At 43.0% G+C, this 26,051-nt stretch overlaps 1 long non-coding RNA gene and 1 pseudogene across 1 annotated transcript in view; one reads left to right on the top strand and one right to left on the bottom strand.

Moving 5' to 3' along the window:
- LOC144581841 (uncharacterized) overlaps window positions 1-26,051 on the top strand; it is a 211,062-nt gene that overhangs the window by 69,257 nt on the left and 115,754 nt on the right. The window lies entirely within an intron of this gene.
- Window positions 5,486-7,123, bottom strand: LOC100405334 (leukotriene A-4 hydrolase-like; annotated as a pseudogene).

Here is a 26,051-nt window from a genome sequence, read left to right as displayed (position 1 = left end):
GTATATCTGTTTTAGTTTTTTGTAGATTGTGGATATTAGCCCTTTGTCAAATGGGTAAATTGCAAAAATATTTTCCCATTCTCTTGGTTGCTGGTGTGCTCTAATGATGGTTCCTTTTGCTGTACAGCAGCTCTGGAGTTTAATTAGATCCCATTTGTCTATTTTGGCTTTTGTTGCTATTGCTTTTGGCATTTTAGTCATGAAGTTTTTGCCTATGCCTAGGTCCTGAATGGTTTTACCTAGGTTTTCTAGGGTTTTTATGGTGATTCATGACTCACTTACCTCCCATTAGGACCATCCCACAACACATAGGAATTCAAAATGAGATTTGGGTGGGGATGTAGCCAAAGAGCAGCAGCAGTGCACTTTAACCTCCCTCTCCCACTTGCTTTTCTGACGGTGATCTCCTAGGCCATCCAGGATACCCTTTGTCTACCCTGAAGTCAGCTGATGATCAGCCTCAATTCCGTGTGTCAGCCTCATTTTCCTCTTGCCATGTAGTATACCGAGTTCATGGGTTCTAAGGATTAGGCTGTTAGAGGACCATTAATCTACCTGCTTTATTAGTGTTTAATCTGGAAGTGGTCCCAGGAATCCCCAGAGGAGGAGAATGGAGAATGGGAGATGGGGTGGAGAGGACAGCCACTGCGTTGTTAGGATTGAGCTGGTCACACACAGCTGACCAGGCCTCAATTATGATGGGAAACTTTGAGCAGAATGAGTAATAGATTTTTCAGGAAGTACCTCCTGGGAACAAGTCTGTTTTTACCCACCAATTCTATTTCCACTGTCCTTGAATTTTCTCCTAAGACCTCACTTCCCCTGTACTGCTGAGATGGTCCTCTGTGTGAAAGAAAGGGAGCCCAGTCATTCCAGAACAATGTCCACATGCCGGGTCTCCCCATCAGCAGGAGAGGGTTGGACTCAGCACGTACTGAAGCCAGGAGCTCTCTCCTTCATCTTCCTCTGACAGGGACTTTCTCTCTCCCCTGGAATGTCTGTTTCTATTAAGAAACATTAAACTCCTCAGTCAGCCTTGTCCCTTGTCTGTCTCCTGAAATGTCTGTTTCTATTAAGTACCTAAGAATGTAAAAATCAAAATACCTGAGAATAAAAACGGAGCAGAGCACATTTTGTATGCAAAGGAGGATTCATTTAAATCTCATGCTTTTTTTCTTCCTACGTGGAAAGGGATGCTTAAAGAGCCAAAGTTATTCTACCTCCCATGTCAAATCACAGCTCATGCACTGTTTTGGTAACTGAAGTAGAAAATTTCAAAGCTTTGTCTTTGATTGAGATGGAATGCAGGATATAGGGTAAGATTCCCACTTGGGGGAATGTATTATGTCTCACACAGCTTTTCCTTGCTATTTAACCTATGTCCTGTGGGGATAAACAGGATCTAAATTACCGGAACACTGATTTTTGTTCAGGTGTACTTCTATTGTGTACCTGAGCTTCTAAGAACAGACAGCATCCCATTCGAAACTGATTAATGCTTTTTGGTGGGAAGAATTTTTTCCCCACTTCAACATGGTGTTTCTGCTTCCTTGAAATGGTAGTGACTCTGGCCAAAAGAACTCTGGCTCCCAACTCAAATGTGGGGGTTGAATGAGAGAAAGGATGAGCTGGTGTGCACCCTTTCTTTTGGTTGCCGTCTCTGGTAGGAATAACACAGGTGCCCAGATTCTGCATACCAGGTGCTGCCTTCCCCATGGGAGCTGCTGGCTAACATGATTGGTTTTAACTGTGCTAACCTCAGTATGTGACTTTTGACTTCAATTACCTCATCCTATCCACACAGCCTACATTGTCCTTTGACTCCTGTCTGACACAGCTATTCTGTGTGTGCACGATGCTAATTATTAATCAAGTATTTGCAGTGCTCTTGGTGAGGTTTCTCACCACCTAAGTGCTCTGGAAAGTTTGCTCCATTTTACCCACAGCGTGGTTCCACTGGATGTGGATGGCATGGGCAGTAATGACTGAGGCTGGGTCACTGCAGTCTTTCCTCCCAGGGTCCCACGTCCAAGGCCTCAGTTTGTGGTGTTCAGGCTTCTCTGCCTTGGGCCCCTTTGCTGTGGTGAAGGGTAGAGGTGAGGGCCCGGTAATGTTTATACTATAGGACTGGCCATCTCAAGGCCGTCAGTGTTTCCTCCTCTTCCCAATGACCTTCGGTTGAACACCAGACATGGCTGCTTGTGGTCTTCAGACTCTGTCCTCTTTATGGACCAGTTCTGATTTTCTTGTGTGGAATGATCTGGTTGAAGGTCACAGGACTCCTTCATGTTTTCTGTGATACAGATTCAAGGTCTGTAGAATCCTTGCCTCAGGATAGTCATAGAGGTGACTGTGATGGGCATGGCAGGTCAGTTAATCTTTCATGGCTGGGCAGGTCTTCTGATGCCTTCAGTAAAAGCTGATGAGATCCACCTTGATCATGTTCCTTCTTGAAAGTCTTACTCTCATAGCCCTGTCTTTTTAAAGTCCTACTTAGAGAAAAGTTACTATTTTGGGTATCTGAATGCTGGGAGTGGTGTAGAATGTATTAAATTTGACTGGATCAGTAATACAACACTGCACGTTCAGGCCTGTTTGTCACTGCTCGAAAAAGCCACTGATTATGAAGTCCTGAATTCTCAGTCTAATCAAGATCATAGTCTATGTTCCAACTGACAGTATTTTACACTGATGGAAATGATTGTTTCCTGTGTATGTAGTGCATGGAACGGTTATCTACTGTTCTTCCTTATGATTTTGATAAATCAGACAGTTGGATGAGCTGTCTGAGCACAGCGAGTCTGTAGGTGTTTGAACTGGATGAAGAGCGCTCTGAACCCAAATGCCTGGAAGTTCTATTCCCCTCTCTCCTTACACTTTAGGCCCAAGGAGGAGGGGAATGTTTGAATGATTGATGCAAATAAGTTCTGTTCCTTTGTCTTCATTTTAGCCTATGTATTTTCCTCTGATCTGCAGGAAATCTACCTGTGCTCTTCAGCTCTATTCTAGAATTTATCTGACATATTTTTTAACAGTATTTGGCTGAATACTTTTATGACTTTATGTTGCTTTGTTTGCTTAATGCTTGCTCCTCTCTTTGAGGATATCAACTCAATATGTCAACTTTTTAATCTTATTTTTATAATTAAAGTTTTCTTAAAATGCTTGTGCCCTTACAATGACTGGTATCTTTATCTGGTGGTTCTGGTGCTGGCTATAAAGCTAGTCTGTATATATGTTGAGGAGGCTCTTTCATCAAGTGTTTCTGTTGTGTAATTGAGGTGGCATTCACCAGCATGGAGGGTTTATAACCTACATCTTTGTTGCCTCCAGGGTGTAACGTTTCAGGTGCAGCTCCTGAAATTTCCCTAGCAAAATCTGCATGGTAGAAGGTTGGGGCTGAATATCCCTTGTAGTTTACATCTGGATGCCTTTGGCACCAGTAAAAACATGACTGTGACCCAGGTGAGGGAAAGTTTTCATCATGGGCAACATTGTGCTGAATTCTGGTACTTTCCCAGTTCCATTGTGTCATACTGCTGCAGATAACTGACCCTTAGCTGAGAACTGGAGCCAATGGTGTTTTCTGCGTGAAAAAGGTGGCTATTGGTCTTCCAGGCTTAAGATTGGGTCACTTTTTTCCCCAAAGAAATTAACATGCAGAGCTGATAACCTCCAAGATAGTGGAACAGATGTGATGCAAACAGAACAATACGATGTCATAACACAGATGACATGATGAATTTTGTCCATTTGTGAACTGAGACAAGTACCCTTGGTCAGCAAGAGGGAGTAGTATGCATGAGACCATTCATCTCTTACACTGACCCACTTCTGTGTGAATCTCAGGGAGCTCCGTGGCCAGCTGGGAAGTCTGAGGACCGGGCATCTTAATTCCTTGGGCTGTAAAGCTGGTTCAAGCTGTGTACTTACTAAGTTGTCTTGGCTGTGTACTTACTAAGTTTTCCTGGTCTTCCTGGTTGAGTCCAGGTGAATCCAGAGTGGTCTGTGTTGATTACTCCTATTAAGGAGGTGAGGTCAGTTCAGTCTTGACAGTTTTTGAGACTGATAACATGTTGCTAATCATTTCTGTGGGAACAGATTTCTGAATTTGTGCTTGCTTGCTGCTTTGGAGGTATTGTATATTCCAGATATTTCTTTTCTCAGAAAACAAAGCTACAATAAGCCTGTTTGATTCAGGCTGTACTTGAATGATTGGTGATAAAATATGCTCAGACTTGATTATGACAGCCTAGCACTAAAGACTACATGTAAGGGGCTTCTAGTTGTATTTTTTATTATGTTTGCTGGCATCTCATTATTCATTCAATGCTGGGGGCAGGTTCAACTACTTTCCCTTCCAGTTTTCATCTCTTTGTTAGACTTGTTTCTTCTTTTTGATCCTAGTTCTAGTGATATTGAGATGTGTTAGGAATGGAACAACTTAGTCTTTTCTTGGTATGAGGTGGAGAAAGTATTATAGTAGAAAAAAACAGGGTGGTTGTGGCTGCTGAGTTTATTTCCTGAAAGCCTTCAGTATAAAACAAGTCTATCTTCTGTCTGAAGCTGGTGATGCCATGCGGACTTGAGTCCCTTCAGCACAGTAGAACAAGCTCATTCCCAGTTCCTATGCTTCACTAATAACCCACATCCCTAGAAGGATCTTCTGAAACACTCATGGTCAGGTGGGTGCTGTTCAATACTGGCTCATTGGAGGTCTCAGATAGTGAGAAAAATCCAAGTTTAGAAGACGCTCATTAGGCTGTCACTTACAGGTAAAATATCAGAGATGGGGCCTAGTTGCCCAGAACGCACATTCCTGAAAAACCGCATTAAGTGAGACTCTGTAGGAGCAGATCTGGGTTAGGGTCTGAAAGAACATAGCGTTTCCTCCAGGCACAGGGCGTCTGAGGGATCCACTGCTTAGGGGGCATGGGTGTGTTGGAAGCAGTGAGACCTCACCTTATTTCAGATCATTCTGTGGACCTGTCGATGGGACCTTAGAGTTTAAACTGTATAGGTTACCTGCCATGACATTAAGTATTAGCCCCCAAATAGAGACATTTAAGTTTCTTGTGTGGTTCATGCACTACAAAGGACTTTAGTGGAATAGAAAAGCCCTCTGTGGACTCCAGTATCTCACACTACTACTTTTGATTATCTAAGGAGAACTTCACTGGAGGAATTTAAGTATTTCTACTTTATTTTAGTAAAATCACCAAAAAACAATTAAAAGCAAAATTTAAAAAGACAGTTTTACTTGTGAGATAAGTTATCTTTCTTGATGAATTCCATTTTAAAATGAAATCTCTAGAATCATCAATAAGCAAGTCATCCACTTTTAAGTCTTTCACCACCAGCATTGCAGTCATGGGATGCATGCTTGCTTCATGCCCCTGGTAGGTTCAGACAGCTTGATTGTGGGATTCGTCAAAAGGCAGCAAGATCCTTGAATAGGGGCCGGGTAAATGTCATTCTTCCTTGCTCAGTTGCCATCTTTGGCGCCAGAGGAATTGTCTTCCCACTTGGATTGAATGCAGAGCCGCAGCCATCTGAATCGTATTTCAGAATTGTTAATGACATTGAAGTAGTATATCTCTTGCATCTGCTTTATGTGCCCCAGGGGAAGAGGCGCCCTCTGGAGCATCTGTGCTAAAAACTCATTAAACTGATAAGAAATCTTTCAGATCTGTGGCACTGAATGAATTTAAATCATCTTTGGCAGTAATCGTCTTTGACTTAAGGTGACACAAGCATTTGTCAGTCCTATCATAACTGGAGGAGGCAGTCCAGGAGATCAGAGCCAGGCATTCCAATCAACTTGATGGAGAGCATCAAGCTCATCTTTAAAATGAGAATACAGGAAATCCTTCCAGTCGTAGTAGTTATGCTCTGATAGCAGAATTTCTCAACAGAAGCTTTTAAGAATCCTTGGAAAAACTGGTTCTCCGAGCAGTTTTTCAAGGTAAAGTAAAGCAAAGCCCTTCTCACAGGGAACTGAAGAATAAGCTACATCAGAGTCCACATCTGTCAGATTAACCACAGGTTTGGTGAAAGTTTTGAGACTGAATCTGTGTCTCCCCAAGTATATTTACAGAATTGTGTAGTTCTTTCCATCCTCCCAGAGCATTAAAAGGTGTGAATTTTGCACCAATCATCCAAAAAGGAGGCATTCCAAGTACACGGTATGTCCCTCATTTAAGCAAAAGGGATCCCAAGTTTTGTTGGTCACTAGATGCCCTGTCCAGCTGTGAGATATTTCATGTGCCATGACATTGGAGAGTGACTTGTCACCTGCCAATAAAGTAGGGGTTTTATAAAAGTAAGGCAAGGATTCTTTATACCCCCATAAGGGAAAGGTAGTGGCAGGACCAGTAGGTCATACTGTCTTCGTACCTACAGTTCTCGCAGGTGTTTTGCAATTTTAAGCATAGATTCAGTCTAAGAAAACTTGTCAGCAGACTTTTCCACCTGTTCTTTCCCAGACCACACCAAAGTTCTTGGGCCCATTTGCCAGCTTTCTAAAACTCCAACAACTAAAGCAATCAGGCAGAGTATCAGAAATTTTGGATGAGTTTGTGATTTTCCTGCTTGGGTCTTCTGTGTCAGGTGCTTCTTCATCATGAATGGCACTCATAAGTGCCACTAGTTCTTTAGCGATAGATACCTCTGCAGTACAGGTTAATTTCTCAGTGTCCTGACAAGGATTGCTCTGAGGTGGATTACCGGGCACTTGGCTAAAGAGAGATGGGTGTTCATTCCCAGGAGTCTGCTCAGGAGTGAGCCACTGAAGAGCAAAAGATTTTTGAGAGGTCTCAAAATATCTATAATGATGTCTTGATTTTTGCTCCTAAGAAATAAGAGGAGATTTCCATTGGCTATCCCTTGTAAGGTTCTCCAAGAGGATGTGACTAATTGTCCATTGATCACTACTATTTCTATTGTAAGGTCCTTTGTATCCAAAACCAGGCTGTAGAGATGGTCCTCCTGAGACTGGGCCATGAGCGTGACACTCCTGGTCAGTGTCTGGCGTGAAGTCGACACTGCAGCGCAGGTGCAGGTCATTAGTCTGGCACACAGAAGCCAGAGAGGCCAATGAACAGGTATCCACTACCTTGGGCATGGCTCTGAGGGATCATGCCACACAGCAACCTACACCCCGATGCTCAGCTACCAGACTCCTGGATTTCACTGGAAGTTTAACCACTCATGCAAGGACCAGTTAACACTACTGGTAAATCAGGTTTCTTTTTATGGATTTGCCTTTCTTTCCCTGCTTTTTTTTTTTTTTTTTTTTTTTTTTTTTTTTCACAAAAAAAAAAAAGACGTTTTATTTTGGTTCATAGTTCTGCAGACTGTACACAAAGCATAATGCCAGCATCTGCTGCTGTTGAGGGACTCCGGAAGCTTACAATCATGGCAGGAGGTGAAGGAGAACCAGCACATCACATGACAAGAGAGAGAAGCAGGAGGTGCCATACACTTTTAAACAATCAGATCCTGCATGAACTCAGAGCACGAGCTCATTCATTACCAGGGGGATGACACCAAGCCATTCAAAAGGGATATGCTCCCCTGTTTCAGTGCCTCCCATGAGGCCCCTCCTCCAACACTAGTGATCACATTTTAGCCTGAGATTTGGAGGAGACACACATCCAGACCATATTAACTCTGCAAATTGATAGATCAAGATATGCCCTGCCAAATTCATGATGTTGTAAAATTTTCTTTTAGGAAGTAATGTCATAATTCTTTTTTTTTTTTTTTTTTTTTTTTTTAATTTTTTATTGGATTATAGGTTTTGGGGTACATGAGCAGAGCATGCAAGACAGTTGCGTAGGTACACACATGGCAGTGTGCTTTGCTTTTCTTCTCCCCTTCACCCACATTTGGCATTTCTCCCCAGGCTATCCCTCCCCACCTCCCCCTCCCACTGGCCCTCCCCTTTTCCCCCCAATAGACCCCAGTGTTTAGTACTCCCCTTTCTGTGTCCATGTGTTCTCATTCTTCATCACCCACCTATGAGTGAGAATATGCGGTGTTTCATTTTCTGTTCTTGTGTCAGTTTGCTGAGGATGATGTTTTCCAGATTCATCCATGTCCCTACAAACGACACAAACTCATCATTTCTGATTGCTGCATAATATTCCATGGTGTATATGTGCCACATTTTTCCAATCCAGTCTATCATCAATGGGCATTTGGGCTGATTCCAGGTCTTTGCTATTGTAAACAGTGCTGCAATGAACATTCGTGTACATGTGTCCTTATAGTAGAACGATTTATAGTCTTTTGGATATATACCCAGTAATGGGATTGCTGGGTCAAATGGAATTTCTATTTCTAAGGCCTTGAGGAATCGCCACACTGTCTTCCACAATGGTTGAACTAATTTACACTCCCACCAACAGTGTAAAAGTGTTCCTTTTTCTCCACATCCTCTCCAGCATCTGTTGTCTCCAGATTTTTTAATGATCGCCATTCTAACTGGCGTGAGATGGTATCTCAATGTGGTTTTGATTTGCATCTCTCTGACGACCAGTGACGATGAGCATTTTTTCATATGATTGTTGGCCTCATATATGTCTTCTTTCGTAAAGTATCTGTTCATATCCTTTGCCCACTTTTGAATGGGCTTGTTTGTTTTTTTCCTGTAAATCTGCTTGAGTTGTTTGTAAATTCTGGATATCAGCCCTTTGTCAGATGGGTAGACTGCGAAAATTTTTTCCCATTCTGTTGGTTGCCGATCCACTCTAGTGACTGTTTCTTTTGCCGTGCAGAAGCTGTGGAGTTTCATTAGGTCCCATTTGTCTATTTTGGCTTTTGTTGCCAATGCTCTTGGTGTTTTGTTCATGAAGTCCTTGCCTACTTCTATGTCCTGGATAGTTTTGCCTAGATTTCCTTCTAGGGTTTTTATGGTGCCAGGTCTTATGTTTAAGTCTTTAATCCATCTGGAGTTAATTTTAGTGTAAGGTGTCAGGAAGGGGTCCAGTTTCTGCTTTCTGCACATGGCTAGCCAGTTTTCCCAACACCATTTGTTAAACATGGAATCCTTGCCCCATTGCTTGTTTTTGTCAGGTTTATCAAAGATTGTATAGTTGTATGTATGTTGTGTTGCCTCCGGTGCCTCTGTTTTGTTCCATTGGTCTATATCTCTGTTTTGGTACCAGTACCATGCTGTTTTGATTACTGTAGCCTTGTAGTATAGTTTGAAATCCGGTAGTGTGATGCCCCCCGCTGTGTTCTTTTTGCTTAGAATTGACTTGGCTATGCGGGCTCTCTTTTGGTTCCATATGAAGTTCATGGTGGTTTTTTCCAGTTCTGTGAAGAAAGTCAATGGTAGCTTGATGGGGATAGCATTGATTCTGTAAATTACTTTGGGCAGTATAGCCATTTTCACGATATTAATTCTTCCTAACCATGAACATGGAATGTTTCTCCATCTGTTTGTGTCCTCTCTGATTTCGTTGAGCAGTGGTTTGTAGTTCTCCTTGAAGAGGTCCCTTACGTTCCTTGTGAGTTGTATTCCAAGGTATTTTATTCTTTTTGTAGCAATTGCGAATGGCAGTTCGCTCTTGATTTGGCTTTCTTTAAGTCTGTTATTGGTGTAGACGAATGCTTGTGATTTTTGCACATTGATTTTATATCCTGAGACTTTGCTGAAGTTGTTTATCAGTTTCAGGAGTTTTTGGGCTGAGGCGATGGGGTCTTCTAGGTATACTATCATGTCGTCTGCAAATAGAGACAATTTGGCTTCCACCTTTCCTATTTGAATACCCTTTATTTCTTTTTCTTGCCTGATTGCTCTGGCTAGAACTTCCAGTACTATATTGAATAGGAGTGGTGAGAGAGGGCATCCTTGTCTAGTACCAGATTTCAAAGGGAATGCTTCCAGTTTTTGCCCATTCAGTATGATATTGGCTGTTGGTTTGTCATAAATAGCTTTTATTACTTTGAGATACGTTCCATCGATACCGAGTTTATTGAGGGTTTTTAGCATAAAGGGCTGTTGAATTTTGTCAAATGCCTTCTCTGCGTCAATTGAGATAATCATGTGGTTTTTGTTTTTGGTTCTGTTTATGTGGTGAATTACGTTGATAGACTTGCGTATGTTGAACCAGCCTTGCATCCCTGGGATGAATCCTACTTGATCATGATGAATAAGTTTTTTGATTTGCTGTTGCAATCGGCTTGCCAATATTTTATTGAAGATTTTTGCATCTATGTTCATCATGGATATTGGCCTGAAGTTTTCTTTTCTCGTTGGGTCTCTGCCGGGTTTTGGTATCAGGATGATGTTGGTCTCATAAAATGATTTGGGAAGGATTCCCTCTTTTTGGATTGTTTGAAATAGTTTTAGAAGGAATGGTACCAGCTCCTCCTTGTGTGTCTGGTAGAATTCGGCTGTGAACCCATCTGGACCTGGGCTTTTTTTGTGAGGTAGGCTCTTAATTGCTGCCTCAACTTCAGACCTTGTTATTGGTCTATTCATAGTTTCAGCTTCCTCCTGGTTTAGGCTTGGGAGGACACAGGAGTCCAGGAATTTATCCATTTCTTCCAGGTTTACTAGTTTATGTGCATAGAGTTGTTTGTAATATTCTCTGATGATGGTTTGAATTTCTGTGGAATCTGTGGTGATTTCCCCTTTATCATTTTTTATTGCATCTATTTGGTTGTTCTCTCTTTTATTTTTAATCAATCTGGCTAGTGGTCTGTCTATTTTGTTGATCTTTTCAAAAAACCAGCTCTTGGATTTATTGATTTTTTGAAGGGTTTTTCGTGTCTCAATCTCCTTCAGCTCAGCTCTGATCTTAGTAATTTCTTGTCTTCTGCTGGGTTTTGAGTTTTTTTGATCTTGCTCCTCTAGCTCTTTCAATTTTGACGATAGGGTGTCAATTTTGGATCTCTCCATTCTTCTCATATGGGCACTTATTGCTATATACTTTCCTCTAGAGACTGCTTTAAATGTGTCCCAGAGGTTCTGGCACGTTGTGTCTTCATTCTCATTGGTTTCGAAGAACTTCTTTATTTCTGCCTTCATTTCGTTGTTTACCCAGTCAACATTCAAGAGCCAGTTGTTCAGTTTCCATGAAGCTGTGCGGTTCTGGGTCGGTTTCTGAATTCTGAGTTCTAACTTGATTGCACTATGGTCTGAGAGGCTGTTTGTTATGATTTCAGTTGTTTTGCATTTGTTGAGCAGTGCTTTACTTCCAATTATGTGGTCAATTTTAGAGTAGGTGTGATGTGGTGCTGAGAAGAATGTGTATTCTGTGGATTTGGGGTGAAGAGTTCTGTAAATGTCCACCAGGTTTGCTTGCTCCAGGTCTGAGTTCAAGCCCTGGGTATCCTTGGTGATTTTCTGTCTGGTTGATCTGTCTAGTATTGACAGTGGAGTGTTAAAGTCTCCCACTATTATTGTGTGGGAGTCTAAGTCCTTCTGTAAGTCATTAAGAACTTGCCTTATGTATCTGGGTGCTCCTGTGTTGGGTCCATATATGTTTAGGATCGTTAGCTCTTCTTGTTGTATCGATCCTTTTACCATTATGTAATGGCCTTCTTTGTCTCTTTTGATCTTTGTTGCTTTAAAGTCTATTTTATCAGAGATGAGAATTGCAACTCCTGCTTTTTTTTGCTTTCCATTAGCTTGGTAAATCTTCCTCCATCCCTTTATTTTGAGCCTTTGTGTATCCTTGCATGTGAGATGGGTTTCCTGGATACAGCACACTGATGGGTTTTGGATTTTTATCCAATTTGCCAGTCTGTGTCTTTTGATTGGTGCATTTAGTCCATTTACATTTAGGGTTAATATTGTTATGTGTGAATTTGATACTGCCATTTTGATTCTAAGTGGCTGTTTTGCCTGTTAGTTGTTGTAGATTCTTCATTATGTTGAAGCTCTTTAGCATTCAGTGTGATTTTGGAATGGCTGGTACTGATTGATCCTTTCTATGTGTAGTGCCTCTTTTAGGAGCTCTTGTAAAGCAGGCCTGGTGGTGACAAAATCTCTGAGTACTTGCTTGTTCGCAAAGGATTTTATTCTTCCTTCACTTCTGAAGCTCAGTTTGGCTGGATATGAAATTCTGGGTTGAAAGTTCTTTTCTTTAAGAATGTTGAATATTGGCCCCCACTCTCTTCTGGCTTGTAGTGTTTCTGCCGAGAGATCTGCTGTGAGTCTGATGGGCTTCCCTTTGTGGGTGATCTGACCTTTCTCTCTGGCTGCCCTTAGTATTCTCTCCTTTATTTCAACCCTGTTGAATCTGACGATTATGTGCCTTGGGGTTGCTCTTCTTGCGGAATATCTTTGTGGTGTTCTCTGTATTTCCTGCAGTTGAGTGTTGGCTTGTCTTGCTAGGTGGGGGAAATTTTCCTGGATGATGTCCTGAAGAGTATTTTCCAGCTGGGATTCATTCTCTTCGTCCCCTTCTGGTACACCTATCAAACGTAGGTTAGGTCTTTTCACATAGTCCCACATTTCTTGGAGACTTTGTTCATTCCTTTTTGCGCTTTTTTCTCTGATCTTGGTTTCTCGTTTTATTTCATTGAGTTGGTCTTCGACTTCAGATATTCTTTCTTCTGCTTGGTCAATTCGGCTATTGAAACTTGCGTTTGCTTCGCAAAGTTCTCGTATTGTGTTTTTCAGCTCCTTTAATTCATTCATATTCCTCTCTAAGGTATCCATTCTTGTTATCATTTCCTCGAATCTTTTTTCAAATCTTTTTTCAAGGTTCTTAGTTTCTTTGCATTGATTTAATACATGATCTTTTAGCTCACAAAAGTTTCTCATTATCCATCTTCTGAAGTCTAATTCCGTCATTTCGTCACAGTCATTCTCCGTCCAGCTTTGTTCCCTTGCTGGTGAGGAGTCTTGGTCCTTTCTAGGAGGCGATGTGTTCTGGTTTCGGGTGTTTTCCTCCTTTTTGCGCTGGTTTCTTCCCATCTTTGTGGATTTGTCCGCTGGTCGTCTGCGTAGTTGCTGACTTTTCGTTTGGGTCTCTGAGTGGACACCCAGAATGTTGATGATGAAGTATTTCTGTTGCTTGGTTTTCCTTCTACCAGTCTAGCCCCTTCGCTGTACGACTGTTGAGGTCCGCTCCAGACCCTGCTTGTCTAGGGTGCACCTCTAGTAGCCGTGGCACAGCGAGGGATGCTACCAGTTTCTTTTTCTGCTCTCTTTGTCCCAGAATGATGCCTGCCTAATGACAGTCTTTTGGGTATAGAGGGGTCAGGGAGCTGCTTGAGGAGACAGTTTGTACTTTATAGGGGTTTAATTGCTGAGCTGTGCACTCTGTTGTTCATTCAGGGCTGTTAGGCTGCTATGTTTGATTCTGCTGCAACACAGCTCATTAAACAACCCTTTTTTTTTTTCTCAAATGCTCTGTGTTGAGGGGTTTGGGCTTTATTTTTGGATGTCCGATCAGGTGTCCTGCCCAGCTCGAAGGCAGACTAGCCACTGTTTGGCTGCCGAGGCTCCGCCCTGCTGTTGTGTGATTCGCGCTGTTCCTGCCGGCTCTGCTGTGGTCTCCGCCACGCCCTGCGGCGGAGTCTCTTCGTTGTAGCGTGTTGCCTCAGCAACGGCAGGCTGCGTCAGCAGTGGGCGTGTATCTCAGTAGGGACGGGTTGCCTCGGCAACGGCTGGCTGCGTCAGCAGTGGGCGTGTATCTCAGTTGGGGCGGGTTGCCTCGGCAACGGCTGGCTGCGTCAGCAGTGGGCGTGTATCTCAGTTGGGGCAGGTTGCCTCCGTAGTGGTGGACGCCCCTCCCCCACAGAGCGTCTCGGACAGTCTGCCCGGGATAGTTTGAAATCGCGGTTTTGTTCGTCCCACTGGGTAGCCCAAGCGATTTGTCCCTGCAATCCCCTGGGCTGGGCTACTGTGCAAGTCTCGTTCAGTCTCAAGTTCAGCCCTCTCAAGTCTCAGGTTGCCGGTTCAACAAGGCACCCGGACAAGCGCGCCCTGTGGGGATTGCTGGGTAGGGCCGGCCGCCGCCGCCCCGGCTGCCGGCTTCGCCAGGCAGACCTACTGCCTGGCGTCCCGTGTCTTTTTATACTTGGGAGTTTCCCCGTTCTGTGGGCAACAAAGATCAGTCTGGAAATGCAGCACTGACTCACCGTTTGCGAATTCAACGCGGGCTCCAATCCTGGGTTGTTCTCACAGCGCCATCTTGAGTCCCCTCCTCCCTGCTTTTTTTTAACCCTACCTGCCAATTATCATTGAAGGTTCTTGGTAACCTAACTACAGCCTTGAAAGTGCCCTCCAGTAATAGGATATGGAGAATTGTACGCTTTTATGGTTAATGGTTGGCTGCTGCAGCCTTGAATTCTTCGCAGATCAGCTGTGTTGAGTAGAGTGATCTGGGCGAGTCACTGAGATGGGATGTCAGCTTATGGTGGCCACTCCCTTCTCCTTCCCTATTTTGGATGAATATCATATCAGTGAGAATTAGTTGTCTTTGCAGAGTATGAAGAAGTCGATTTCCTTCTTCATGTGAAACCAATATACATGAAGGCAGGAATGAGGGTAATGTGCTTCTTACCCCCAAATCAGAAACGTGTGGTTTCCTTCCAAGTTGGATGTCCTGGTCCATTGGCTGACTTGCTCTATCTGCCCTGGGCAGGCTGATCCCAGGAGTAGAAGGGTGATGGTAGCTGCCCTGAGGAGGGGATGCTAACTTCTGTAAAATACACATTCCTTTGATTTTACCAGAACTGAAGTCCTCAGGATTCATCTGGAATAAAGTGATTTCTGTGCTAGCTCCCAATTAGTTGGGTACATCACTGTTCTTTCTGTTCTGAGGCATGGAGGTATTAGCCTGATTGACAGCTGACCTTTAGGGTCTTGTTCATTGGTTCTGCTGTGTGTGACTGGTCAACTTGATATTTTGAAACACTTAGAATGAAAAACGAGTACTGTTGTTCCTTGATATGTGGGGTTTATTTTCAGGAGCTACTGCAGATGCTCAAATTCCTGATACAAAGTAGCTTAGTGCATACTATAAACTACACATAATCCCATGTCCTTTAAGTCATTTCTAGAGTGCTTATGACACCGATTGCAATGTACATGTGATACAAATGGTTGTTACAGTGTATTCATGGAATAGACAGTCTGAAGCATTTACATGTCCTATAGATAGTCAAGCATCCTAGCCCAAAGTACATAGTATACATCAGTAGTGGTGTAATACCATCTTTTTTTCAACATCCAGTGCTTTTCTGGAGTTACCTGAGAGTGTGTTTACTTACACTCCCCAAAACCCTGGTTCTTCTAAGTAACCTTTCCATGACGAGGCTTGCTGTATAATATCTGCAGTGCTGAGTGAGGTGACGAGATGTGTGCCACTGTACAAAAGCAATGAGGCATCAACCTAGACTGAACTTTCTAACAGGACACTGGAATAACCATGTATGTCAGAAGACCCAGGTTGGGGTTGTGGATGTCGGTGCCCTGGTTGGAAGTGTCATATTTTCTAATGTGATGATACGGGGAGGAGGAGGGCTGAGCATCTTGAAGCACGGACTGTGAGGTTTCACAAATGCTGAGACTAGTTAGAATTGTGGTTATGGGAGGCTGTTTGTCGTCTTGCAGCATCACAGAAATAATTCCATGTTTGTAAGCACGTTACTCCTCAGATGACAGAGATTTCCTTCCATTGAAGGATGGTGCTCAATAGTCATATCCTTTAATGCCTTTTGAAAACATTGTAAATATCAATATGGTATTTTGCAGCGCTCCAGATAGAAAGTGCAACTGTGGTCTTGAATGCTCAGGTTGGAACCTGAAATCAAATGGTAAAAGGTAAATGTTGATATGTTTTCAAGATTGGCTATGTATAAAGAGGAGGCGGGAATGGCTAAGTTTACAATAGGTTTGTCTTGTTCATGTCTTTGAGGTGAAGCTCATTAAAGTTGGTGGGTAAGGAGGAACTGGCAGCAGTGTCCAGGGAGTGAGTGAGGCTTTCTATGTTCCTGCATTGGAATTTAACTCACTGTATTCTAGGGGGTTTCTAATACTCTCTACTTCCTCTTTGTGCGTTTCCTAAGAATAAGGATGGAGCTTGATTCTGATCCGTTTGTGCCCAGATCAGTTCCACCTACTGTGGGTGCTGCCTTCAATTTATAAAATCCTGTGTTAACGAGGACTTTACTACCCTATTGGGTGTATCTGAAGTCTTGGGTCTTCCTTTGTAAATGAATTGGTACGTGCAGACCTATCTTGGGGTCCTACCTGTACTCTGAAGGATACCCCTCAGCCTTTGAGTTTCAACAGCCCCAGTCCTATGTTTCTAAGTCTACCAGGTACGAAATACCATCAGGGATGACCACTGCCCTGGGACATAAATGCTGGGAGGAGGACACTGCCTGCCCTTCTTTCATAGTTCCTTGCTGATGGTTGGCCTGTGTACTGGGCACTACCCACATATCTGGTGAGATGCAGTGAATTTCTCTATCTTGTCCCTTCATGCGGCATGCTGGTCATTGTGGGCTGTTTTTACATGTGTGCTCTCAGTGAGCTTGATTCCTTAGTCCATGTTTTGGTGGTTTTCACACTGCAGGAGTTGTCTTGGGGACTGCCTTTAGAACCTGGCCATCATCATGAGTAGGGCTATTTTTGCCCCTATCCTGAACTTTCCTTCAAATGGGAATATGTTTCAATGTAACACAGTGTTCTGCAGGAATTTCGAAATGGTTTCCTTGATTCTATTTTATAGTCAGGATGGGGGACAGAAGGCATGGTGCTGTCCTCAGCGGCTCTGTTGAATGGGGTGATCCTGGAGGATGTCACTGAACTTCCCAGCTTCTGTATCTGCCCACACATGGCACAAGAAAGAATTCCAAGGCTCCTGAGGTTTTAAACATCAGGAAGGGGACATGATTTGTCCTCTTGCAGCAGGACTGTTCATGTTCTTAAGTGAAGATTCTTCCTTCCATCATCTTGTGGCGGCCTCTACCTTCTCCTTCAGTCCTGTGGATTCTAGTGAATGCTGTCCTGGAAAGTGGCATCTTCTCCTTTAGAACATCCAGGACTAAATGAAATGGAAGAGAAATGTGTTTGACATGGTCCTGCTGCGTCCATTGCCATAAATCCTTGGTTAAGGTGAATCTGAAAATCAATGGGACAATGTGAGGGATTCCAAGGCTAGTTAGCTTGTGCTTTGCCGGCAAGTCTAGATGGGTTTCCTGTGATCCTCATTCTGCCACCCAGTCACAACCACAGCCTGGAACTTCCTTTAATGTGCCTGCCTGATACTCTTGCACCTTATATGTTGTAAGAGGTCTTTCCCTGAGTATTCAAGGTATTCAAATGTTGATGTGTTTTCAAGATGGGCTATGTATAAAAAGGAGGTGGGAATGGCTAATTTAGACTAGGTTCGTCTTGTTCATGTCTTCGAGGTGAAGCTCATTAAAGTTGGTGGGTAAGGAGGAACTGGCAGCAGTGTCAGGTTGTGAGGTTCTCAGCTCCAGATACTGTGACAGAAACTTCAGCTCTAATTTCTCTAGACACATGGACAGAATATTGTCACTTGGGCAGTGTTTAATTTGAGCCTTGTTTCTTAGACTGCTGATGGTAGTATTGAGCCTACATTCACACACCTGACCTGTGTTCTCTGGGTCTTCAAAGAGCTACCATGAAATTACTTCCCTGGTGTTGTCTTAAAGGTATATAGATTCAGTATTTAAAGTGGTAGAACTTTTAGGTGACAGCTTCTAAAAACCCTGTTTCTCACCACTCTGTTTGTTATGGTTACTGAGAGAATGAGGATGTTGCACATTTTGTTCCTTAGTTCAGCTAAAACTAAGTTCTTGGTACATGAGCAGGAAAAGGCATGCAGACACATTGAAGGGTGAGTAGGTCAAGATTTTCTGGGAGAAAAAGGGAAAAGGAAATTTACAAAAGCAAGATGGAGTCCTGCTAACAGCTCCTGCCCTCTGGCCCCATCTCTGATTATCAGGATGCTACAGGGGAACTGAAAAGGCTGGGCTCCTCTCTCTGTCCATGGCTCCACCCTGTTCTCCCAGTGTCCATGTGGGCATGCTCAGACAAAGCCCTGGGCAGGTTCCTCATCTGCACAAGTGCATCTGATGTAAACACTTGTTGGGGCAGGTCAGAGATTTGCCAGGGACCCCTTTGTGTCTGCGTAAGCACTTGGCTGTCTCAAAGACACATGGGTGTCTGAACCACAAAGAGCAAGGAGGTGACCCTGAGTCCAAACGCCTGAGGGTTTGATGACCCTTTACACTGCTCTGAGAGACCTTTGGGAACAGGGTGTTTGAGGGAATGACAAGTTAACTTCTGTCCCAGTTGCTTACCTTGCTTTTTTTCTTCAACTACAGAGGCAGGAAGAATGCCTGGGACTAGTAACACAGTGGTTTCCATCATTCATGATACAGGCATCCCTCTCCCTGAACACTGTCTTGAAGATTCTCTGGCCCACGCAGCTGCAATTCTGACTCTGTGGCTCATGTTTCTATAATAACAGCCTTCAGTCTCACTAGATGAGAGCTCTCAGTGTCTAATTTATGCCTCTCCTGTTGGGTGGGGAACTTGTATCCAGATAGAACTGTTGATCTTATCCAACACACTAAAGAGATTTTGACAGAAACAAGTATTCTCTTCATGATAAAAAGTTATGCCAATAAGATGAATAGACAGAATTCTTCACCATTCAATGTCCTGTCTACTACCTGGAGCTAAAAGGCAGATGAAGCCTCCTAAGGGGTCCTGATGAGTTTCCTGCCTCTGATGAGCAGCTCTGCAGTGACAGGTGCTGCCTCCTGTTGCATCCTGAGCATTCTCCTTTCTTTAAGCTGCTTCATCTCTGCTCCTTAGCAGTCGAATTCTAGGGACTGGGTCCACTTTGAAGACACCTTGTCATGCGTTGCCCATACTGTGAGGCCTGTACCCAGCCAGCTCACTGGCTTTCAGTTCCATTAGGACTGGAAGTGCCTGTACACAGGGCTGAAAAGCAACCTTATTTATGACTGGACAGTGAACATGTGCCGTGATAGCTGTGGTAGGGCTGGTTTGATGACCCTGATTGATGTGCCTGAGCCCTGCATACAGGGCCCTATAAGTCTAGGAGCACTAATGGACTGGGGCTCTCTATTTCTACCTCACGGATCTCAGACAGATAGGAAAATACTCCTCCGTGATGTCTGAGAACTGTTCACTATGCAACCTACACTCACATGGAGCTCTGCCTTGATTCTTCCTCTTCCCCTGGACAGTTAAACAGAAAAGACTCTGCAGAGTCAGCTTACCCTGAACGTATCAGGCAGCTGTTTGTGGTGACCGAAATCTGCTCCAGCAGTTTTCCAAGCCCGTGGTAGGTACATAGCTCCTTGGAAACTCACCAGGAGGAGGCGAAGGACTAAACACTGAGCACACCGTGCTGATGAATAGCAGCAATGTTGGGCTCCATGGTGAAACAGGAGCTTCCTAGGATGGTGAACTTGAGGAAGCGCTGGGTTGTCTAAGTCAATCCCCTTATTTGATTGGGAAGAGTGTCATTTTGAAAAATTTTTCTAATGTTAGAAATAATTGGCATAAAATTGATATATTGCTTCTTTAGTTGGTGGTAGAATCCAGGGGGAAGATATTTTATAGTCTATCTAGTTTTTTTCATAGGAAATCTAAGGATTTTTTTCTGCTGTTTCAGGTTATATTAAGGCAGTTGTAGCTATGTATTTGCCACTTGAATGTGTCGATGATATCACTCATGTGTGTCTACTCTGGAATGCCAAGAGGATATGTGGGAATTTTTACTATATTTTTCTTCTCACTTTTCATTTCCAGGTGAAGTTATGAGGACTTTTCTTTTTTTTTCTTTTTTCTTTATTTTTTTTTAAAGAGAAAAAGAAGGGGAAAAAAAGACGGAAAAAGGAATATTCATTCCTAAAATGGGTTTCAATAATGGCCGATCAATATTTTGAGTGTTTAAAGTGGTTAATGAATATTTTATGTGTTTAAAATGGAGACCTCTATTGTGTTTATTCTGGCTCTGAGTTCAAGTCCTGGATATCGTTATCAATTTGTTGTCTCGTTGAATCTAAATCTCATTATGTGTCTTATGTATCTGGGTGTTAAGATCTCTTATTGTTACATTAATCCTTTTACCCTTGCATCCTTGTAGCTTTGAAATCTATTTTATTAAGTGTGAGAATTGCAACTCCTGCTTTTTATTTATTTTTGCTCTCCATTTGGTTGGTGAGTTTTTTTCCATCCCCTTGTTTTGAGTCTTTGTATAATCTTTAGATATATCGTTAGATTTTGTGGATAATGTATATTTTGTGTGTTTAAAATGGAGAGCTCTATTGAGTTTATTTGTTCTGGATCTTAGTCCCAGTTCCGGATATCGTTATCAATTTTCTGTCTCGTTGAATCTAAATCTCATTATGGGTCTTATGTACCTGGGTGTTAAGATCTCTTATTACATTAATCCTTTTACCTTTGTATCCTTGTAGCTTTGAAATCTATTTTGTCAAATGTGAAAATTGAAACTCCTGCTTTTTATTTATTTTTGCTCTGCATTTTGTTGGTATGTTTTTTTTTTCCAACCCTTTATTTTGAGTCTATGTATATCTTTGGATATACCATTAGATTTTGTCTGTATCTTTTGATTGGGAGATTTGGTCGATTTAAATTTAGGGTTGCTGCCATTTGATATTAACTGGCTATTTTGTCCTTTCGTTGATAAAAAAATTTTCTTTGTTAATGCTCTTTACTTTTTGGTGTATTTTTTAGAAAGGGTCATACTGGTTGTTCCTTTCTGTGTATAATGCTTCTTTTAGAAGTTCTTGTAAAGCAGGCATGGTGGTAATAAACTGAGTACTTGCTTGTTCCTAAAAGATTTTATTTTTCCTTCAAATGTAAAGCTTAAATTGGCAGGATATTAAATTCTGGGCTGAAAGTTCTGTTGATTAAGTATATTGAATATTGGCCCCCACTCTCTTCTAGCTTGTAGGGTTTCCGCTGAGAGATCTGCTGTAAGCCTAATAGGCTTACCTTTATGGGTATCTTGATCTTTCTCTCTGGCTGCCCTTAATATTTTCTCCTTCGTTTCCATCTTGGTGAATCTGACGATTATGTGCCTTGGAGTTGGTCTTCTTGAGGAATATCTTTGTGGTCTCTGTATTGCCTGGGGTTGAATTGTGTCCTGCTTTGCTAAATTAGGAAAATTTTCCTGGATAATGTCCTGGAGAGTATTTTCCAGCTTGAATTCATTCTCTCCGTCACATTCAGGTACACCAATCAAGCGTATATTAGGTCTTTTCACATGGTCCCATATTGCTTGGAGACTTTGCTCATTCCTTTTTATCCTTTTTTCTCTATTCTTGTCTTGTTGTTTTGTTTCATTAAGTTGGTCTTCGACCTCTGATACCCTTTCTTCTGCTTGATCCATTCGGCTGTTTAAGCTTGTACATATTTCACTAAGTTCTCGTGTTGTATTTTTCAACTCCATAAGTTCATTTGTATTCCTCTCTATATTGTCTATTTTCAACATTTTATCGAACCTTTTTTCCAAGTTCTTAGTTTCTTTACATTGGGTTAGAACGAGTTCCTTAAACTCCCAGAAGTTTCTTATCATCCACCTTTTAAAGCCTACTTCAGATAATGGAACACAGTCCTTTTCCATCAGGGCTTGTTCTGTTGCTGATGAGTCCTTTTCCATCAGGGCTTGTTCAGTTGCTGATGGGTTCTGATTTTGAGTATACTCGGCCTTCTTAGGCTGTTTTTTCCCCTTCATTGTAGATGAACCGCCTTTCTAATTAGGTTTCTGAGTCGACGTCCGACTTATTGATTCCCAGTGCTGGGATCCGAGCAACCCACTGTGGCATCCTAAATAGCAGCGATAAGACTGATGGTGTTCTTCTGCCCGTGACTCTCTGGTCTGGCTTCCCTCTTGAGTCCGCAACAAGTGGCTCTGACTTCCTGGAGCTCCAAACTCCGGTCAGTAGGGGAAGCAGTCCCGTTGGCTCTGCATGAAGAGCTGCTGCGCCAAGACGCCGGCAAAACCCCTGCGGCGGCCACAAGAGTCACGCTGGCGACCGGTGGGGCTCCTCCACTGGGAATCAGCTAATTGGTGAGTGACGAAAATTCATCTAAAGATGTGGCATCGTCTCATTCTCTGAGCTTTCACTGGGAGCTACAATCCTGAGCTGTTAGTGGTCGGCCATCTTGGATCCAATAAGTCGAGGACTTTTCTTAATAACAAGGTAAACAGCACATTACTGTGGACTACCCTGAACGCTGAACTTAAATCTTCAACTTTCAAACAGTTACTATAAGCACATTTTGCGTGGTACCATCACTAGTGTTGAGTTAGGGGCACAATTCAAGAGGTCTGCAGATTGGAAATGGGGTCACTTGGAGAAAACCAATGTTGTGGGCAAGGTTGTGTTTCCTTCTTTCTGCTATATGAATTGATTTGTTCTTCTCTTTACCCAATTTGAGACCCCTGCATTTCTTGCCTCATGGCTCTGTATGTATCTTTCAAAGTGGAGACCCCATTCAATGTCAGTGAGAGGCAGGACTCCCTTTGGCTGCAGAATCAGCATCACATCTTAATCAGACTGTCACCTCCATTTACCCCTCCCTGTCCTACCTTCTCAGTTCAATAACTTTTTTGAGAGTGGTCTCCCTGGACAACTCAGGAAAAGGATGATATTTTATATTGATGGAAACAGGTTATTTTCAAAATACAAAATAGAGAACTGTTTAATTATGTACTGCCATTTGTTATAACTGGGACAGTTTCATGGGCTGTCTGGGCAGGGCTGGGTCCATGTATGTTCAAACTCCATGTCCGAGGCATGGAGGATGCCATGAACCCAAATGCCTGAATGTCCTCACCTGAGGCTCTATCAGGAAGTGTTTCTGTTCTTTACTTGGAGGGGATATTTACCAGGATTGAAGGTCGTAATGTATATGTGTATTTCCTCCCAAGCTCTCATCTGCAGTGCTGCTCCTGAAGGTTTTCCACAGAAAGGTTAGAGATGGAAGTATGTTGTAGTTTATCTCTGAATTCCTTTGGCATGAATAAAAATTGTTGCAGTCACTTGCGGGATGGTCATTATCATGGGCAGTATAGTGCCTTCTCCCCTGGGTATCTAAGGCACCTCTAGGAGACCTGGAGTGAGATTCTGAAACCTTCATATCCACACAGTGTCACAGTGCTACTGTGCACTGATGCTTAGCTCCACACTGTAAGCCAGTAGCTTTCTGGGTGGAAGAGCCAGCTACTGATCATGTCTTCCAACCATTAGCCCAGATCTGTGTTTCTTTTCTTGGAAGGCTTTCCTATTGGCATCAGTTCGGATGTTTTATTACAATCATAATAAAAGGAAAATAACTTCAGGGCTTCTCATAACAAATTTCTTAGCCACACTATAGCTCACAAGAGTCCCCCAGCTATGTAGAACTCTGAGTCCATTAAACCTCTTTTTCTTTGTAATTTACAGTGTCTCAAGGATGTCTTTATCAGCAGTATGAAAACAGATTACTGGTACCATTGTACCATATTAGATAAGGCACTGCCATAAAGATGCCCTAAAATGTGGAAGTGACATTGGAACTGAGTACCAGAGGTTGGAACAGTTTGGAGGGCTCAGAAGAAGAAAGGAAATGGGGGAAAAATTGGAACTTCCTAAAAACTCAAATAGCTTTGACAAAAATGCTGACAATCCAGACTGAGGTGGTCTCAGATAAGATGAGGAACTTGTGGGAACTGCAGTAAAGGTGACTTTTGCTGTTTTAGCAAAGAGACTGGTGGCAATTTGCTCCATCAAAATGGCCTAGAGATTTGTGGAATTTTGAACTTATGGGAGATGATTTAGGATATCTGGTACAAGAAATTTCTAAGCAGGAAAGCATTCAGTGAGTGACTTGGGTGCTGTTCAAAGCACTCAGTTTTATAAGGGAAACAACATAAAAGTTCAACAAACTTGCAGCCCAATCATGTGATAGAAAACCAATTTTCTGAGGAGAAATTCATGCAGAAATTAAAGAGCAAATGCTAATTGCCAAGACAATGGGGAAAATGTCACCTGGGCATGTCAGAGGTCTTCACTGCAGCCTCTTCCATCACAGGCCTGGAGGACAAGGAGGCAAAAATGGTTACATGGGCCAGGCCCCCAAGCCCCCTGCTGTGTGCAGCCTAAGGACTGGGTGCTCTGTGTCCCAGCTGCTCCAGCCATAGCTAAAAGGGACCAAGGTAAAGCTTGAGCCATGGCTTCAGAGGGTACAATCCCCAAGACTTGCCAACTTACCCCTTGTGTTGAGCCTGCAGGTGTACACAAGACGAGAAATGAAGTTTGAGGCTGAGGGTGGTGGCTCATCCCTTTAATCCCAGAACTTTGGGAGGCCAAGGTGGGCAGGTCACTTGAGATCAGGAGTTCAAGGCCAGCCTGGCCAACATAGTGAAACCCCATCTCTATTAAAAGTTTAACACATTAGCTGGGTGAGGTCATGGGCACCTATAATGCCAGCTACTCAGGAGGCTGAGGGAGGTGAATCACTGGAAACCCGGGAGGCAGAGGATGCAGTGAGCAGAGATCACACCATTGCACTCCAGCCTGGGTAATGAGTGAAACTGTCTCAAAAAACAAAACAAAACAAAACAAAAAGTTGAGGTTGTGAACCTCTGCCTAGATTTCAGAGGATGTATGGAAACACATGGTCAGGGAGAAGTTTGATGTAAGGGTGAATTCCTCATTTAGAACCTCTGCTAGGGTCGTCCAGAAGGGAATTGTGTGGTGGGAGCCCCCCCTTCCCAGAGTCCCCACTGGGGCACTGCCTGGTGGAGCTGTGAGAAGAGGCCTGCTGTCCTCCAGCTCACAGAATATACCAAGAAAGGCAGATACTTGATGCCAACCCAAGAAAGCAGACACAAGGGGGCTGTACCTTGCACACCACAGGGTGCAGAGATGCCCAAGACCATGGCAGCCCATGTCTTGTATCAGTGTGACCTTGGTGTGAGACATGGAGTCAAAGAAGACCACTTCAGACCTTTAAGATTTAGCTGTCCAATTGGATTTACGATTTGTTTGGGACCTATACCCCATTTGTTAGGGCCATTTTCTCTCATCTGGAATGGGTGTATTTACCCAATGTCTGTACCCACATTGTATCTAGGAAGTAACTTGGTTTTGATTTTACAGGTTCATGGGCAGGAGGGACTTGCCTTTTCTCAGATGAGACTTTGGCAGGAATTCTGGCTTAATTCTGGAATGAGTTAAGACTTAGAGGACTGTTGGAAGGGCCTGATTGTATGTTAAAATGTAAGAAGATGTAATTTGGGAGGGCTGGGGTTGGAATGATATGATTTGGCTGTGTCCCCACCCAAATCTCATCTTGAATTGTAATACTTCCCACATATCAAGGGTGGAACCAGGTGGAGATGATTGAATCATGGGGTTTGTTTCCCTCACACTTGTTAATGATAGTGGGTTCTTATGATATTTGATGGTTTCATAAGAAATTTCTCCCTTCGTTGGGCTCTCATTCTTCTCTTGCTTGCTGCCATGTACGATATGCCTTGTTCCTTCTTGCCATCTGCCATGATTATGAGGTGTCCGAAGCCATGTGGAACTGAGTCCACAAAACCTTCTTCATAAATTATGCAATCTCAGGTATGTCTTTAACAGCATCATGAAAATACACTAATACTCTGGGGTTCCCCTTTAGGGAGAAAGGAACAGTATCAGTCCTACCGCAATAGGAGTACTCTTGTTCCATTAGATGAACATTCTGACACTTATCATCTTGGCATGGTCTTTTCCTTTGCATTTACCCTGTGGATCTTAATGAAGGTGGGCTTGGTGGGTGACGTCTCCTTGAAACTGAGGTCTGAATCAGATGAGAGTGAAATCTATTTGAAACTGTGGTCCTGCTGCCTTCACTGCAGTGTTTCACCTTGATTCCAGGTTATCTTAGGCACCAATGATGAACACTGAGGAATTCTAAGCCTGCTTTGCTTTTGTTTGTCAACAGGTGTCTGGATTTTGTGTGACCTAATCCTGCCAAACACTCTAGGTCACAGCATACAGAATTTTCA

Source organism: Callithrix jacchus, chromosome 3 (genome assembly GCF_049354715.1).
Source record: "Callithrix jacchus isolate 240 chromosome 3, calJac240_pri, whole genome shotgun sequence".
Lineage (NCBI taxonomy): Eukaryota > Metazoa > Chordata > Mammalia > Primates > Cebidae > Callithrix > Callithrix jacchus.
Note: the sequence above shows the minus strand (reverse complement) of the source record. Positions and strands in the feature narration are given on the sequence as shown.